This window comes from Canis lupus, chromosome 17, assembly GCF_011100685.1.
Source record: "Canis lupus familiaris isolate Mischka breed German Shepherd chromosome 17, alternate assembly UU_Cfam_GSD_1.0, whole genome shotgun sequence".
Classification (NCBI taxonomy): domain Eukaryota; kingdom Metazoa; phylum Chordata; class Mammalia; order Carnivora; family Canidae; genus Canis; species Canis lupus.
This window is the reverse complement of record NC_049238.1, coordinates 11,782,554-11,790,358: the sequence shown is the minus strand read 5'-3', so window position 1 is coordinate 11,790,358 and position 7,805 is coordinate 11,782,554. Positions and strand designations below refer to the sequence as shown.

General features: G+C 54.4%; 1 long non-coding RNA gene across 2 annotated transcripts; it reads right to left on the bottom strand.

Annotated features, from left to right (window-relative positions):
• Nucleotides 1–3,591: 3,591 nt before the first annotated feature.
• Nucleotides 3,592–7,596, bottom strand: LOC102157135. Of its 2 annotated transcripts, none has more exons than XR_005371814.1 (3): nucleotides 7,425–7,596; nucleotides 6,049–6,261; nucleotides 3,592–4,747 (listed from the first exon to the last, which is right to left on the bottom strand). It is a non-coding gene; the product is annotated as an uncharacterized LOC102157135 (long non-coding RNA). The 2 variants fall into 2 exon arrangements; XR_005371815.1 differs by having other exon boundaries at nucleotides 3,592–4,364; nucleotides 7,425–7,595.
• Nucleotides 7,597–7,805: the final 209 nt, after the last annotated feature.

Sequence of the window (7,805 nt, the reverse complement as noted above, 5' to 3'; positions counted from 1 at the left end):
ACTGGTGGGTGTGGAATCTTAGTTTGGTGGATCTAGATCTCAGTATGGTGGATCTAGATCAGATCTCAGTATGGTGGATCTAGATCAGATCTCAGTATGGTGGATCTAGAAAGGCCTTCAGCCTTGAGCCAGCCTCATCCCTACATTTTAGAGAAAGAAAAACTAAGGCATAAGAGAATATTACCTTCCCTGGATCCCTCTGCCAGGTGGTCCCCACTTCCCAATGGTCAGCTTTTTCTAGAACAAGGTTGTTCCATCTCCAACTGTCATCATCACTTCCATTTGCTTCCTTGCCTGCTCCAGCCGGGGCCCCAAGGCAGCTAGTGTTTGTTCTGCTGCCCGCAGTGCTGCCACTATTTTCCTAAACCACCTGTCATGTGGTGGGGGCGCCTTAAAGGACAAACAATCGGTAGATTGTTGGTTACAGCTGTGCACAGACAACTGTATTCATGTCCCTCGCGCCATATGGCTGGGGAAACGTGAGGCACGGAGCCTGGCCCCAGGACAGCCTGGTGCTTCACCTGTCCCCTCCATCTCAGGACGGCGCTCCCCCGCCTCACACTGGGGTTGGAATCCCCCTGGAGAAGCCTCACATAAGCCCATCCTCACTCTACCCATCCCAGCTGCGGCTTGGCAGTCCCTGCAAGGGCCTCGGGCTTTCCCACCTGAAGTTGGCATGATTATCTCCATTTTAGGTTGGAAAACAACCAGAGGCATGTTCACCTGAGATCACACGGCGGGTGGGTGTCAGAGCTTCCACGCAAACAGGGATCAGGCTAATCCTGCAGTGGAGGCCGAGGCTGAGGCTGAGGCCGGGTCTCCCTCCTGGACACTGCTGACTCCAGGGCCTGGCGGGCATCATCCCGAGCCACCCTCCAGCGTCCGCTCACCCCGCTGCAGTAAGCGCTAACTCCACAGCAAACAGGACAGAGGCTGAGAGAGAAGAAGCAAGACACAGACGCCCCCCCACCTCCCTTCAAGAGCTTACAGTGGAGGAGAAGTCAACCGTTCACCGAGCGAGTACGAGTACCATGGGTCCGACGCTGTGCTGTCTCACGTATGATCTTATCCTAATTTCCATAACAACCTTGGGCCATTGTTATTGCTCTCCCCACTTTACAACCCTGTGCACTTTACAGTCCTGTGCATCTTGCACAGGATTGTTTTAGTAAGTGGTCCACGCTCACAGAGCTCTGAGGTGGAAAAGCCATCATTTAAAATCATGGCTGGGGCACCTGGGTGGCTCAGCAGTTGAGCGTCCGCCTTCGGCTCCAGTTGTGACCCCTGGATCCAGGACCGAGTCCCACGTCGGGCTCCCTGCATGGAGCCTGCTTCTCCCTCTGCCTATGTCTCTGCCTCCCTCTGTGTGTCTCTCATGAATAAACACATAAAAACTTTTTTTTAAAAAAATGGCCATCTCCTTTTCACTGCAGAAGAAGGCAGAGCCAACAGAAGGCATGGCCCCTAAACCACGGGAATGCTTTGGAGGATGGGGTAGTTAGAAAGAAAGGATAGGTTGCATGGGGTCTCCCTGGGCAGGGGCATTTGAGCAGGATCCACGGCTTCAGTGGCCAGGTGTAGCACCTGAGTCAGGGGAAGTGGCGAGACCAGGAGTAGGGCCCCGTGAGGTGGGGGTGCGTACAGGACAGTAAGACCTGGCCGGACTGCAGCAGAGGAGGACGGAGGTGGGGAGGCGGGGGGACAACCATGTGCCCGGCCAGTGCTCGCCCCTCGCACACGCTGTCTACCCCCATCTTCTCCATGGCAGCCCCTGAGGATCACCTTCCTCTCTGTGATTCCCAGATGAAGAACCAAGGGCCGCGGGGGTTGAGTAACTCACCCAGGTCACCCACAGCCAAACCACGGGCCCCTCTGTCATCTCTTTCTGTCTCCCAAGATGTGGTGTTGTAAGAAATAATGAGTCTCTGGGACCAAAGATCCTCAAGATCCTGCGTTTTGTCCTAAGCGGCTTTGAATCTTCCGAGGGCCTGGTGCAGGCCTGGGCACGCTGAGGGCCTCGGGACCAGCCGCCGACCACGGTTCGGATCCCGCCGTGGCCTCATCCTTCTGCTCGCAAGGCCCTCGGAGCATCATTTACCATGTGGGCACGGGGGGCGGGGGGGGGGAGAGGGTTCTCTCCCACAGCTTTCTCAGAGGGGTCGACAGGTCTTTACCTGTGAGTCACAGGCGTGGTGTCAAAGGCAAGAAGACAGCAGGGTCCATGGGGCTGGGAGTTGGAAGATGCGAGCTCTGGCCCTTGCTCTGCACAGCCACCTGCTGAGCCTCATGCATGTCACTTTGCGTCCCTGCCTCTCGGCCTTGCCATCCAGGAATTGGGGTTTTAGGAAAGAGGATGTTAAGAAGATGGTATCTGAGAGTTGACAGGGCTGAGGTGGCACAGCATCTAGTGCTGAGGAGATGAGCCACAGAGGGGACTCGTGAGACTCCTGGGGGAACCAGGAGGAAAGTCACCCCCTAACCTGCCCAAGCCCAGGCCAAATCCAGATCACCAAGCAGAAGGCGGAGGCACAACCCTCACACCCAGCACTTGCTCTGCAAGGTCCTTCCCGTGCCTCTAACCCACACCAGCCCCTTCCCACCCAGGCTCTACCCCCTCCAGTCCCTACAGGAGACCCAGTACTCCAGGCCCTTCTGGCCTACGACCTCCACAGAAAACCTTGGGCCCCATCACAACACAGTGACACCAGAACCCCGGACTCTCTTCTCCCAGGAGAAGATGCCAGGTAGTCTTCCAGGGTCAGGAGCCCCTGTCCAGCCCTGAGATCACCGTCTATACCGCACGAAGGTGAGCGGCCCCCTATGTTCCGCGTCAGTGCCCTGCGCCTTTTCCTTCTTCAGCATTTCTCTGTCTTCTCTGGGCCTCTGTTTCCTCATTCATAAATTAAGACTTAGACTCCTTCTAAAGCCCCTTTCCAGTTCACAAACTCTTGTTGCTACTAGCACGAAGCTGGGAGAACCTGCTGGAATTGGTTGTTGGTATAAGAGGCTTTTGAGAATGTGGCTCAACCGGTAGTATGAGTGAATTCAGGGGCTCCCCGGCCTCCAAGGAAAGGAAAGTCCTTGGTGAACTTTCCTGGAAGGATCCCTGCGAAAGTCTTCCTGGGCACCAGAATCAGACCGACAGGCATCTCCTTACCCCCACCCACAGCTACTTTACTAAACGTGGTCTCTTTATAATTTCAAGTTCAAGTATATACCTGATGAGAAGAAAATGATTCTCTGCACATAAACTTATTTAAAAAAATTTTTTTAAATACCATTTTCTTCCTTTTGTGTTTCACGGGAAAGCCTTTGCAAGGCACAAGAAAGATTTTTTTTCAAAAGATTTTTTACTTCGAGGTTAGTTAAACAGCATTTTCCCATAAATAAGCATGAAAGCGGCATCCCCTGGGCTGATTTCTTTCAGTTTATACGTTGACTACAATAACTTCCAATTCTATACATGATGCCAGCTCGGTTTGAATAACAACAACTAAAATATATTTTGAAAAAAAAAACAACAGTGCTTTAAAATGTACACACACAGCATTGGGCGAGCTGAGCCCCGAACAATTACAGGATTTTGAAATGATTTTCAACGTCTCTTTTTTATTTTTTTATTTTTTTATTTTCAACGTCTCTTGATTTCACACATCTTTGTCTAAATGATGGGTTGCTGTCAAGCTGTGTGATCCTGTTGATCATTTGGGGTTGTGTATCCAAGTGCAAATTATTTGTTTTAATTTAATCCTTTTTTCTACTGAAAATCTTACAGTCATGACTCTGGCGTTTCAGCCACAATGGGGGTGAATGTTGAGTTCCAAAAAAGAGGTTCTAACAATGTGAGACAGGGAAGGGCTTTTAAGGACTATGTAGACTTTACACAGAGGAGGAGACTGAGGCTCACTCGGAGAGGTCAAGGCTTGTCTGAGGTCACCAGCCGAAGACCAGGAGACTTGGACTCCTATCTTCCCGGAGAGTATGATTTCTCCTGTGGAAGCCTTCTCAAATCTCCAATCAGAAAATGACAAAATGCCCATGACTCTTGTCTTCTGGCTCCATTGGCCCCAAGTGGTTACGAAGCTTTCCTCCTTAAGTTGATGTTTGGGACCTCTTTCAAATTGTCTTGGTATTTCCTGGTATTTCCAAACATCCACAGTTGTCTTTTATCAAAGTCACCAGCGTCGAGAGCCAGACACACTGCCCGTTCTGACCCTGGGTTTGTCCAGCTGTGGGGCTCAGAAGTGGTCGTGGGCAATTGTAGTCTGAGCAGTAGTCTGAGCCCCTCCGGAAGGAGATCTGGCCTCCCATGCATTTCAGCGTGGAAGTCTCCTCCACAACCATCCGCCAGCCAGTCAGTTCTTCTAGCAAGAAACAGAACAAGACCCAGGGAGTTGTTGTCTCTTGGAAGACAACTTCCCTGACTCTCTCTCCTCTCCACAGCCCGGGAAAGCGCCCCCTCTGTGAACACAAGGCCATGATGCCCTTCTGTGAAAGGCACTGGAAGGGTGGGGATGGAGGGACCAAGTCCTCTTCCCCGGGTGGGAAAGAGGCTTCCAGGTACAGGAAACGGTGATATGAAGCTAGAGGCCAAGCAAAGACACCAGGTGGAATTCAGTTTGGCTGCGGCCCAGGCTGTGGCCTGGCATGGTGGAGGCATGAGGCGGGAGAGGCAGACAGGAGGCAGATTATGAACAGCCTTGCCAACCATGTCAAGTTTGGATGATATCCCAGGAGCGATGGGGAGCTATTGAAGGATATTAAGTAACAAGAGACATAATCAGATTTGGGTCTTTTAAAAATGTATTTAGCTTTAAGTTGCCGAAGTAATGTGTGTGTGTAGGTGCTTGTGTGTTGTAACAAGTGAAATGAAATAAAAATGAATTAGGAGAAGCCGGCCTTTTGTCTCTCTTTCTCTCCATTCCTCCCCCCAACCCTAGATCACTGCTGTTAACCTGGAATGTATCCTTCCATGGCTTTCTCTTTTACCTCAACATTTATCTCTCTCTCTCACACACGCACACACACACACACACACACACACATGTACACACGGCGGGATGGGGGTACTACCCATGGATGCCAGTCCACAGCACTGGACCTAGGCCTCAATCTCTGTCTCTGTCTCTGTCTCTCTCCGTGGATCTCAATTTGTGGCGACCTAGATGCACTTGTGTATACGATTTCATATAAGTGAGGGTCATTTCAAACATGCCGGGTTGCCATTATTTTTCATGCTTTCTTCTATTTTTTAGTCGATTATATTTTTGAGCAATGTGCATTTTAGGATTCTCCCCCTAGCGATTACGTGAAAAAATGACTGAGGGAAGCAAATGTGGAGGCTTGGAGGCAGGAGGCCGCTCTTGGCTCCAGCAAGGGGATGGGGTAGCCTGACTAAAGAGGTGGCTGTGGGACCGAGTCACTTAAGGCATGCTGTTGAGTTCCCCAGCGGATCACAGCTTAGAAGAGACACCCCTCAAATCCTGTGAGGTTGGATGATTCGGGAAAGAGAAAGAAGTTTTTTGGTTGCATGGAGCTGAGTTTTCTGGGCCACAGCTGGATCACCCTGTGCAGCTCATGGAAACTGAGCCTCACCTTCCGATCTACAAAACGGAGTAGATCACTTCGGCCCCATAGGGTCTCTGTGCGGAGTCAATGAAGGGCTTGTATGGGAGGTGTTTCATCCCAGGACCAGCACCAAGCAGACTCTACTGGGTGAGTGGTTAACACACAAGCACTACTGCTCAACCCAAAGTAGCCAGGTGCTCACAGACTGGACCCCTTCCTCGTCTCCTCCACCCTTACCTGGGGCTGCCCACAGTGGAGACCCCCAGCACCTCTCAACAGATCTAGGTCTGTAGTAGGGCTGGCCTCAAAGGGATCGCAGGCAGCCAAGCAGGAACCTGGAATTTTACCAAAGTCCTTTACCCCGTTTGTTAGCTGAGGCCTGAGATCCTTTCCTCAGGACACAGGCAAATTCTAGGCCCACAGCCCAGGCCAGCTTCGGCTCACAAAACCTGAGAGGACATGCTCACTTCAGTTCCTTACCTGCATGCAGGATGGAACCCAGGTCTTTGGCTCATTGGGGGCGGGGCGGTGGAATGTGTGTCTTAAGAGCCTGAAGGGACAGGTCTCCGCTCAGGGTAGGCATGGAACAGAATCCAGCCAGGTAGCCACCTGTACCGTGTGTAGACAAAGTGTTCTTGGGAAGCCTGGGTCCTCCTTGGCCTATGTCTGGATTCCTGGTACCTACAAAGTGTTCTAAAAAAATAAATTAATAATAATAATAATAATAATAATAATAATAATAATAATAATAAAGTGTTCTTGGGAAGCCTGAGTTCTCCTTGGCCTATGTCTGGATTCCTAGTACCAGATGGAGGACAGGGTCAGGTTTGCATTCACCCAGAATTGCTAAAGAAATAGTGGTGAGAGGTCAGAAAGCATGACACCCACTGGGGGGAATGTGGTTAGGTGGTGGGCAGTGGGCTCTCAGGAGAACAGAGAGAGAATTCTCAGACTGTGTGAGAAATCCCCACATGGTAGAGAGATCTGGGGTCCGGGGGCCTTGTGGGGGGAAGAACAGGTGCAGGTCAGGGCATGTGGCCCTCGGCTCTGATGCTTCAGACTCCGACTTTGGTGATTGTCAATCAGCGGCCCCACCCCGGGGGGCTGGACGCCGATGGGGGAGATTCGGAAGAGAAACACCCTTCGATGCTGAAAGGCAAGACACACATGCACACGCACCCACACATGTACGCACAGCCCTGGCCTCCCCAGACAAGCAGAAGCAGGGGGTGAGAGGGAGAACGTGAGGTTGGAGAGACCAGAAAGGGGGGAAGAGGGACGGGGGGCAGACAGGGGAGGGTGATGAGGGGCAGAAAGGTCTCAAGGCTTCAGGAACTCCGGCCAAGGCCAAGCCCAAAGGGTTGGGCCTCCCGGGCAGCGTGGTGCGGGGAGGAGGTCTTTGCCCTGCCTGTGATTCACTCCGAGACGTGAACCCCTTCCCCTCACCGCCTCCCCACCCGTCCTCACCTTCTCGGTCTGCACGAGGCGACCACCCCGCCAGGAGGTCTCCCGCGCCCCCCCCCCCCCCCACCCCAGCTCCCCGTTCTCTTTACGGCCACGCCTGCTTCGGGTGTGAACGGCTCCACGGGTCAGGGCGGCCACGGGGCCTCCAGGGCAGAACTGCCAGGGAAGGCCCGGGCGTCGAGGCGTTCTGGGAAGGCGTCCCACAGCAAGGGCAGGGAAAACCTGAGCCGGGCCTCCCTGGGGCCTCCGAGCCCCCAGGGCGGCGGCTGCACCGGAGGCCGGAGCCCAGGAGCCCAGGAGCCCAGGAGCCCAGGAGCCCAGGGCAGCAGCCGGCCAGGCCCCCCCCCCCCCCCCGCCCCCTCCGGCTGCAGACAGCCTGGCTCCAGGCCCACCTCCCGGTGCCCGGGGCCTGACATCTTCTGGGCAGAGCCGCGGTGCCCAGGGAGCCGTGCGGATGGTGTTAGTAAACACGCTTTCTTGCGCCCAGCCTGGCAGGGCCTGCGGGCAGCGGGAGGGCGAGGAGCGAGCTGGCAGCTCCCACGGCTGGGCAGGCCGGGCGGGCGGGCGGGCGGGCAGACAGCGGGGCGGGCGGCCCCGCACCGCCACCGCCGAGCGGCCCGAGCGAGCAGCTGCTCCCGTCGCCATGGAGACGGGGCTGAACAATGAGCAGCCGGAGGCGCGGCGCGGCCGAGCGCGGGGCCCTCGCTCCCGCCCCGCCGCCCTACACCTCCGCGGCCGCGCGCACGGCCACAGGCGCGGGCACACGCACCGGC